General features: G+C 43.1%; 1 long non-coding RNA gene and 1 pseudogene across 1 annotated transcript; both read left to right on the forward strand.

The window, feature by feature from the left end:
* Nucleotides 1–6497: 6497 nt before the first annotated feature.
* On the forward strand, nucleotides 6498–9955 carry LOC129407736 (coiled-coil domain-containing protein 106-like; annotated as a pseudogene).
* On the forward strand, nucleotides 7239–8700 carry LOC129407629 (uncharacterized). The gene is made up of 3 exons (XR_008631640.1): nucleotides 7239–7297; nucleotides 7379–7441; nucleotides 8140–8700. It is a non-coding gene; the product is annotated as an uncharacterized LOC129407629 (long non-coding RNA).
* Nucleotides 9956–10443: the final 488 nt, after the last annotated feature.

The following is a 10443-nucleotide window of genomic DNA, read 5'->3' on the forward strand; positions in this document are numbered from 1 at the left end:
CTGGCTCGGGGGACTCCTGAAGCAGCTGACGGGTACCGGCGGGCCAAGCGTGCTGCAGCCCGTGTGGTCGCGGAGGCAAAAACTCGGAGCTGGGAGGAGTTCGGGGAGGCCATGGAGAAGGACTATCGGACGGCTTCAAAGAGATTCTGGTAAACCGTCCGGCGCCTCAGGAGGGGGAAGCAGTTCTTCACCAACACTGTTTACAGTGCGGGGGGAGAGCTGCTGACCTCGACTGGGGACGTTGTCCGGCGGTGGAAGGAAAACTTTGAGGATCTCCTCAATCCCACCGTCACGTCTTCCGAGGAGGAGGCCGAGGCTGGAGACTCGGAGGCGGACTCATCCATCACCGTGTCTGAAGTCACTGAGGTGGTTGGAAAGCTCCTTGGTGGCAAGGCTCCGGGGTTGGATGAGATCCGTCCTGAGTACCTGAAGTCTCTGGATGTTGTGGGTCTTGGCTGACACGCCTCTTCAACATCGCGTGGCGGTCGGGGACAGTACCTCTGGACTGGCAAACCGGGGTGGTGGTCCCTCTGTATAAGAAGGGGGACCGGAGAGTGTGTTCCAACTATAGGGGGATCACACTCCTCAGCCTTCCCGGTAAGGTCTATGCCAGGGACTGGAGAGGAGAATCCGGCCGATAGTCGAACCTCGGATCCAGGAGGAGCAGTGTGGTTTTCGTCCTGGCCGTGGAACACTGGACCAGCTCTACACTCTCCATCGGTGCTCGAGGTTCATGGGAGTTTGCCCAACCAGTCCACATGTGTTTTGTGGATCTGGAGAAGGCATTTGACCGTGTCCCTCGTGGTGTCCTGTGGGGGGTGCTCTGGGAGTATGGGGTCCGGGGCCCTTTGCTAAGGGCTGTCCGGTCCCTGTATGACCAGAGCAGGAGCTGTGTTCATTGCCGGCAGTAAGTCAGACCTGTTCCCGGTGCATGTTGGACTCCGCCAGGGCTGCACCTGTCACCGGTTCTGTTCATTGTTTTTATGGACAGAATTTCTAGGCGCAGTCAGGGGCCGGAGGGTCCGGTTTGGGGACCACAGGATTTCATCTCTGATGTTTGCAGATGATGTTGTCCTTTTGGCTTCATCAAACCAGGACCTGCAGCACTGGGGCGGTTTGACCCGAGTGTGAAGCGTCTGGGATGAAGATCAGCTCTTCTAAGTCTGAGGCCATGGTTCTCGACCAGAAAAAGGTGTCTTGCCCTCTCCAGGTGGGTGGAGAGTCTCTGCCTCAAGTGGAGGAGTTCAAGTATCTCGGGGTCTTGTTCAGGAGTGAGGGGAGGACGGAACGTGAGATTGACAGGCGGATCGGTGCAGTATCGGCAGTGATGCGGTCGCTGTATCGGACCGTTGTGGTGAAGAGGAGCTGAGCCGAAAGGTGAAGCTCTCGATTTACCGGTCAGTCTTCGTTCCTCCCCTCACCTCTGGTCATGAGCTCTGGGTAGTGACCGAAAGGACGAGATTGCGGATACAAGCGCTCGAAATGAGTTTCCTCCGCAGGGCGTCTGGGCGTCTCCCTTAGAGACAGAGTGAGGAGCTCAGTCACACGGGAGGAGCTCGGAGTAGAGCCGCTGCTCCTCCACGTCGAGAGGAGCCAGTTGAGGCTCGGGCATCTGTTCCGGATGCCTCCTGGGCGTCTCCCTCGGGAGGTGTTCCGGACATGTCCCGCCGGGAGGAGGCCCCGGGGAAGACCCAGGACACACTGGAGGGACTCTGTCTCTGGACTGGCCTGAGAACACCTCAGGTCCCCCCGGAGGAGCTGGAGGACGTGTCTGGGGTGAAGGAAGTCTGGGAGTCCCTGCTTAGGCTGCTGCCCCCGCGACCCGACCCCAGATAAGCGGACGAAAATGGATGGATTACATAATTCCGGTACATGTAATCTGTTACTCCACAACACTGGTCCCTCGACATGTTGACACACGTTGTTCACCTGTGGTTCGATGACAGAGGTTCATGTTTGGATGTTGTAAAGCCAAAGAGGCAGAAAGGGCAGATTTAAACTCTATAACATGCAGTGTTGGGAAGTTTACTTTTAAAATGTATTCCCCTACAGATTACAGATTACAGATTACATACACCAAAATGTAGTCTGTAACATAATCCATTAAATTACTTAAAGTGAGTATTGTAATCTGAATACTTTGGATTACTTGATATTGTTGTGTTTTTTAAACAACCTGAATGTATCAAACACATCCTGAAAATTCATGTTTGTCTTTTTCAAATTGTCTATTGAGCCCAAGTCTCCCTGAACAGAAGATGTTTTGTTTTATCTGCTAAAAGAAAAAGAAAAAGTCCAGTTTTTACTTACACATAAAAAATATTATCGATAGATGAAAGATTTTTATATGAGACACAGCTGCTTTAAATGATCCATCCTAATGTTAATGTCATAGTGTTTAGTCCTGGTTTTAGTCCAAAATGTGAAAACAGGAAAATACCGTCCTGTAATCCATTTATTTCAACAAAGTAACTGTAATCCAATTACCACTCACTGAAACAGTAACTGTAACCGAATACAGTTACTCATCATTTGTACTCTGATTACTCTGGTACATGTAATCTGTTACTCCCCAACACTGTCTGTACCTAGTGTACATTTTTGACACTTGCCAAAGTAAAGTTCCATGAGAAATTTCATGATATTCTCTTGTGTCCTGGTCTGAGCCTCGACGTTTAGAGTTGAGATGCACCTGTCGTTGAGACGCACCTGTTGCTCTGGTGACGTCACACTCACTCCACTTTTTTCTACAATCTGACGCTGCAAAAAGAACAAACTTTATGACTCATTTCACCTTTGGACTTTGTGGATTTTGGATCATTATAAAAAAAAAAAAAAAACACTTGCTTTGCAGTAGGGATGGGCATGATTAGTCAGTTAATCGATAACTGATCATTAAGAATTTCATCGAATGCCCATCCCTAGTTTGCAGAATGATTCACAATCGAGCAGTAAAGAAATAAATGACCTGAGACGATAGAAGTGCATGTTTTATCCAAACACCTGCAGCTGAGCGCCGCTTTCATTTGCTCACGAGCTTCCATCCAGATCTAAACGGTAAGTTTGAATTTAAATTTTAATTATTTACTTAAATAAAGTAATCTTATAATTTTGAGTTTAAAAACACAGGATACAAGATTTTTTAAAAATTTATTTTTACATTTGGAAAGTTTTGTTCATTTTATTTCCTCTTTCAAGTGTCGATACTTTATGTTTTGTCCAGTTTACTTTGAATTTGAATGTAGGTTAATGGTTAAACTATAAAAGAAATGTGATGTTTTGAAATGACTCTTTGTTTCTTTGTTTGTTTTTGTTTTTAGTTGTCCTCTGTGTAAAAATTAATTTAACTTTACATTTATTGAAAACACCTCTACAAGATGGTGACAAAAATAGAAAAAGTGTTAAGGGAACTTTCCATTCGCATTAAAAACCTCGGGACTGTACAGGCTTTGTAAACTACATCAAAACTATCATTTTAATGTTCACGTAGAATAGACTTAGCCTTTGAAAACTACAAAAACCTGCCCTAGGCCCCTCGGCAGGTGATGGCCCTGGCTCTGGTTGAAGTTGTTTAAATGACTCTAAAAACATGAAGCTGATGTGTCATAAAAACAATCTGAGCTGAAGAATATATGTCTAACTACACAGCTCATGGACACAAACTGCTGAAACTTTCACACAAAATCATATCAGTGCAGATTTTCTCCAATAAACATGTTTTAGTCATTTATTTTTAGACCGAGAATAATGTTAAAAGGTGATTAGTTATGTAAGAAAACCCGTCAAAATGTCACGATAGTGAAAGAGGAGAGAAACCAAAGAGACGACATCACCTCTTCACAGTCCCACACACTTTAGAAACACAAAGGAGCACTTCTTTACAGACCACCTAGTGACATCACAGAGTTGAACCTGGTGTTTACATGTTCTCCTGGTGTTTGCAGCTGAGCAGAGATCATGACTTGCCAATGGACAGAGAATTACTGTTGTTTGCCTTATGGAGTGATGTGTCTGGGTCCACACGCCCCGACCTGTGGTAAAGAAAACACACGGATCACATTTATACACCACCACACGACACGAAGTACACGAAGTACATGAAGTACATGAAGTACATGAACCAGCAGACCAAAACATGGTGAAGAACACAGATCCTCCAGGTCCAGACCTGAGCAAAAGACTCATGGCTCAATTTAGACCCATTTTTCAAAGTGAACATCAAAGTGAACATCACACTGGACACGTTCAGGCACAAACTCTGAAGATTCTAACAAATGAACAAATCTTATTTTTGAGATGAGTTTGATCAGATTTGTCTTGGAAATATAAACTGTTTGACTGAAACTGTAAAGAGTAAAGACTGAAGTGTTTTTGTTTGTGTTTCTTAGAACTTAGACTCTGTAAAATGATCAAACTTTAACCTGAACACATTTGACCCGAGCCACAGCCACACAACACAATAAACACCGTTTTATTTGAAAAGGCGCCACATTGGACCAAGTGCCAAATCTGGCAATGACACAAGCCCGTCTCAAGATGTGGAGGTGCCAGGGCTCTGCTCTGTGGCGCCCGCTGCTCCTGCTCAGGTGCCCCAGCGGCACTGAAGGACGGGTCAAATGCAGAGAATGAAAAGGTGTATTTTACCTTTGCCCTTTTACACAGGATTAAGTTTGATCTGATTCTCTGAAGGTTTTAGAGCTTAGAGTTCATCAGAAGCTCAGTTTTCCTTTGATTTCATTGTGGTGTGTTTTAGGTAAGACCTACCTCATGTATCATGGCACCAGCGTCTGGAATGCCCACTCCATCCAGTGCTTCGGGTTTAAACGGTCCAAAGACGGGATGCTGGGGCCTGGGGTGTACCTGACCCGGGACCTGCAGAAGGCCAGCCGCTACCCCCGGGACCTCCCTGAACACCAGAAAGTGGTCTTCAGAGTCCTGGTGAGAGTGGGCAAAGTCATTGCCATAAACCGCCAGGGCCACCCTCTGCAGAAGACCTGGCACAAGCACGGGTACAACACAGCCTGGGTGCCCCCTAACTGTGGCATGGTGCCGAGCGGCCTGGAGGAGGACTGTGTGTGGGACCCCAGAAGAATCACAATCCTGGATGTAATCTATCCTCAGCCCAGCTACTGCATGGCGTAGGGGTTCTGTGTTTTTTAATTCACACATGTTTGAGTAATTTGAACTTCTTGGGTTCTTTTTAAAGTCAGTACAGTAAAGTAAAGTGTTTCAGACGTGTTCAGAAGTGTCCCTGGTGTTGGTGGTGACACCAGGACGTAACAACAGCTGATACACGACACGTCGCCTCCAACGACGGCAACAGTTCTGAAAATGCAGCAGCAGAAACATGTCAACAAGGGAAATACTTTACTGACTTTAAAAAACAACCCAAGAAATGAAACATAAGACAAATGAACATGTTTGGTTCCTGGTTCCTCAGCCTCATAAACCATAAACAATATTTATCTTCATTTGAATCATGCAAAAATGTGTTAAAGATACACTACGTCTCTTTTCTGGTGGAGGGTCCGTCACCATGGAAATGTTTTGTTTTTGCTTTGCAGAATGATTCACAATCGAGCAGTAAAGAAATAAAAAATAAATAAATGACGTTATCAGTTCCAAGTGCAGAGACGCTCGATATAAGAGCATGTTTTATACAAACACCTGCAACTGAACAAATGGAATAGAGATACATTTAATGCTTTACTGTGGAACATTCCAGGCCAATCAATAACAGTGTAAGTCTGTGAGAAAAGCAAGTGGCTGATGTTAGAATTATTCTCGTTAACGTTTCACGCTCTCCTGGGGGGTCAAACAGACTCCAAATTTTGTTTTTTCCTTCATTTAACCCTCCCGCTCTGCTGCTGGGTCAAACAAACCCGAAATTGTTTTTTTTCCCCTTCATTTAATAGACACTTTATTAAAATAAAAAATATTGCCCCCTGCTGTATGCAGTCAGTAGTGCATACACGAAAATGAGACACAGCTGTTGTACACAAGCCCAAGGAGTGATTAAATAAAAAAAAAAAAAAAAACACAATTTGGGGTCTGTTTGACCCACCAGGAGCGCAGGAGGGTTAAACTGGAGCATGCAACCTGTGAGTGTGAGTGTGTGTGTGTGCGCGTGTGCGTCAGTGTGTGTGAGTGTGTGTGTTTGTTTGTGCATGTGTGTGAGTGTGTGTGTGTTTGTTTGTGCATGTGTGTGAGTGTGCGTGTTTGTTTGTGCATTTGTTTGCTCCAGATATCAAACTTTCTGCTGAAAGTGAGAAATTCACCATCTGATTTGTCCGTGGTCCTGATCTCTGTGAAATTGCCAATTTTTCTACTAAGCACGACTATCTTGACACATTAACATGTTGTATTACACCAGGAGAGCGGGACTAACCCTCCTGCTCTCCTGATGGGTCAAACAGACCAGGAATTTTTTTAAAGACCCGGAAAAGTTCTTCTCCTCTTTCCTGTCACAATAAGTGTTTGACTTTAAAAAAAATAATATGTATGATGAGAGTAACTTGTGTCCACAACGCTGCATCTCTCAGGCCTGGGACACTGATGAGCCCAGCTGCACATGTCCTCTGTGTTATGAGGTGTTTCGCAGCAGCAGCAGCAGCAGCAGCAGCAGCAGCAGCAGCAGCAGCAGCAGCAGCAGCAGCAGCAGCAGCAGCAGCAGCAGCAGCAGCAGCAGCAGCAGCAGCAGCAGCAGCAGCAGCAGGACCTGTTTCTGTTATTAAGCCCTTTTCAATCTTTGATCAATGTTGTTTACAATTGTAAATGTAAGAATTAATTATTTACATTGGTGGTACATTTTGCTAATTACCACAAAAACAATGAAAACAAACAAATATTTAAACATTGCATTTAATATTTACAGATATATTTAGAAATTGTAACAAATTAATTTGTGATAAAAAATCATAGTTATAAGTTTTGTTAGGAACTCTGTAATTCAAATGAAACACTTAAATGCATTTTTTATTAAACCAATTTAATTTAAACCAATTTTGGATGTGATAAATGTGTTTTATGCTTGTTTAACAAATTCTACAAAAAATATTTGCATACTAAACATAGGGTCCACTGGCTTTCAGCCTATGGTCTAAAGCTCGATGTAACCCAGGGATTTTCTGTGCTGTCCCTCTCTACCTAATAATTTGGCCGCTGTCGTTCTCAACTATCGCGAGACTTCGCGCACATAACGCGAGACCAATTGCGCCAAGATCTTTAAATATGGCCGCGCGCGCGCTCCCGTTCACTCGTGTGTTGTGTCGGTCCGGGTGTGACTGAGCGGCTGCAGGTGGGCGAGTATCGCTCTTATAACTCACTGTTTCGCTCTAAAAGTATATTAAAGTAACTCTTATGCCATCAACTTCCCCAGATGCCTCTTGCCTTCTCGACGAAGTGCTGTCGTGATCGTTTGAGCGTAAACTAAGTGGAACTGGTGAGTTGACTTTGTTTGTTGCCGTGCGGAGCTAATGCTAATGCTAATGCTAGCGCTCCGAATAATCCATTCAACACGGAGCGGAGCTGAGCTGGTGCTGGTGTTGGTGCTGGTGCTGGTGTTGGTGCTGGTGCTGGTGCTGGTGTTGGTGCTGGTGCTGGTGCTGGTGCTGGTGCTGGTGTTGGTGCTGGTGTTGGTGTTGGTGTTGGTGTTGGTGTTGGTGCTGGTGCTGGTGCTGGTGCTGGTGCTGGTGTTGGTGCTGGTGTTGGTGTTGGTGTTGGTGCTGGTGCTGGTGCTGGTGCTGGTGTTGGTGCTGGTGCTGGTGCTGGTGCTGGTGCTGGTGCTGGTGTGGTGCTGGTGCTGGTGCTGGTGCTGGTGTTGGTGTTGGTCTCACTTCTTCGCATCCATTTATATGACCGCTTTTCAATGCAATTTATTGACTGTTCTAATATTGACAACAAATAATGATTATATGATCCTACTAAATTGTTAATCTAAGTAATTTAAAATGACATATTACCTATTAATGGAAATATTTTACAATGGAGTACTCTAGATATTGATTTATATTGATACATGTACATGGATGGAATAATTATTCTGATTTATTATGACAAATTGTTATGTTTGAAAATGTTTTATAGTGACTTAGTTGTACTAAAAATTGTATTACTTACTGCTGGTCCTGTTTTGCACAGGCCAGGTTCTGAAACTGAACTCTCCGAAACTGGACTTTCCAGAACTGAACTCTCCAGAAACTGGACTCTCAGACACTGGATGGCGAGCTAAGGCCTAGAGCCCGAATCAAACTAAGAGTGCAAGCATCTGCCTGTGCGGTAGGAGGCGTAGCAGTTGCTCAACCCACACACACACTCACACACCCACTGCCCCCTGCCCCCTGCTGTGGGCATTGGGCTCCTCATAAACTTTGCTGGAAATCACCTACTTTATCTTAACCATCTCTGGAACTATTTTTTGCCTTTCACATGACCTCCGTGTGGATTACATTAAATTTTGCTGCTGCTCATTAGCAATCGGACTAAGGACTATAACTCATTGAACCCTCCGTAGCCTCTGAACTTAATCACATAACTGTGCACCCCTGTAAATACTGTATATATTGTCTGTTGTACACTGTAATTAATAATAATATCACAGATAAGCACTACAACCTTGTGCACGTGTCTTATTAAACACCTCACTTCCCTCCAAGCCGAACCCAATCTTCTGATCTAGCCAGTCACCATTACTACTACTATACCTCCTCCTGTGGCATTGTATAAGTGCTACATAGACTTTATTTTATTTTTTTAAGAACAGGTACTAGCACTGGGTGGACAGAGACAGGTTTAGGTGTTATGTTCATTCAACTCGAAAGCTAGATAAAGTATTACACAAACTTGCACGAATCAGCCAAAATATAACTTATGACATGGGTCAAGTCAATTTAGCCAAATATGTGTTTGCTGATTTCAATATTTTTGTATGTATTCTTAGATTTTGTCAAGGATTAAGGCTAAGACAAATAGACATGATGGATGACTCTGGCTGCCAGTTCAGCAACACTTACAAGAATGGCCAAAAAAATAAGAGATGTGTGTTGCACAGGAATGCAAAAGCTGAGAAGACAAACTGGCCAGATGATTGGAGGAAAAAGAGAATTCATAGCAAGAGATGAAAGCTATTTGACACAACCGAAAGACACAAATCTAACAATCCAATATAATATGGGTAAATGAGGATTGAGTGTAGAACACTTTTTAAAATATTTCATCTTTATTCTTTTCATTTTCTTATTTACAGCTCAAGGTCCAAGACAGGTGGTGGCCAGGTACAAGAAAATGTTTGAAGATCCTCAAGCGAAGTGGCACAATGAGTCATGCTTTCAAAAAGTATGGGGTGGACCGCAATACAGTTATAATTACAGCTCCAATATTCGAACTGTACATAGTTGCCCCAGAAAAATACAAAGAAATTATGCAAACTTACAGTAAAGCTATGAAGCTGTCAGTGTTTGCAGCCCAATGTGCATTGGCTATTTCTGAAGATGCTGACATAGAGCAAAAGATCCAAACTCTAAAAGATTCAGGGAAGCTAATTCCTTTTAAAACAAAATAAACAAATGTATGAATGCTTAAAACATGTGAATTGTGTGAAGTTTTATAAATGTGCATCATGTCAAGGTCATGTGTAAAGTTCTCTTGCCCATACATGGCCCAGAATCGGTCTGATGCAGAATAAGCCCTTCTTTCGGTACCAGTGGTTTCCACTACAAGCCTGTACAAGAATGCAGGACACTGAAATAACTGTACTGGCCTATAGGGGCAACCACTGGTACCTAAAGAAGGGCTTCCCCTCCATTAGGCTGGGGGATGTACGGGTACATGACTATAAATGTGCCTTTAAAGTGTTTAGGTTCCTTTTAAAAAGTTACAAAAAAACTATAAAAACCCTATTTGATAGGAGTTTTATAGTTTTAATGTATTCATTTTTTACCTTTTTTAAATGTGACGTTAAAACTTTATTGTTAAGTTCTAGTTTTTTGCTTTATTTTTAATTAGTTGATAGCTAATTTGTTTTTTTTAAATCACAAAGTTTTTGAAACCTTTAAAAGAAAGAGTTCACAAGCCAGAATGTTGCCAAACATTTGAAAGAGTTGCTAATAAGATGTTACAAGATGTTTAGCTCAGTGAATTACTGACACTGTTTGTAAATGTTCTGAAAATTTGAATACACATCATCTTGATTTGTATCCATGTTTGTTGGCTTATTTTTTTTATGTCGTGTTGATTCTCACTGCTGCTGAAGTTAAAATTCAGGGGGAAATGGGTCAAGACACTCCAGGCTTAGATAATGGCTCGTATAGTACCTTAACAAATCTTTAAGTCCAAACAATCTTCACTTAAAACAGTTTACAAAAAAGTATTTACTACTGGTTGAACTGATCATCAAATAATGGTGTTAGACATTTGTTAATCATTATTACATGCCTAAATAATCTG

This window comes from Boleophthalmus pectinirostris, unplaced genomic scaffold (assembly GCF_026225935.1).
Source record: "Boleophthalmus pectinirostris isolate CB_2022bp ecotype Guang Dong unplaced genomic scaffold, ASM2622593v1 HiC_scaffold_13, whole genome shotgun sequence".
Lineage (NCBI taxonomy): Eukaryota > Metazoa > Chordata > Actinopteri > Gobiiformes > Gobiidae > Boleophthalmus > Boleophthalmus pectinirostris.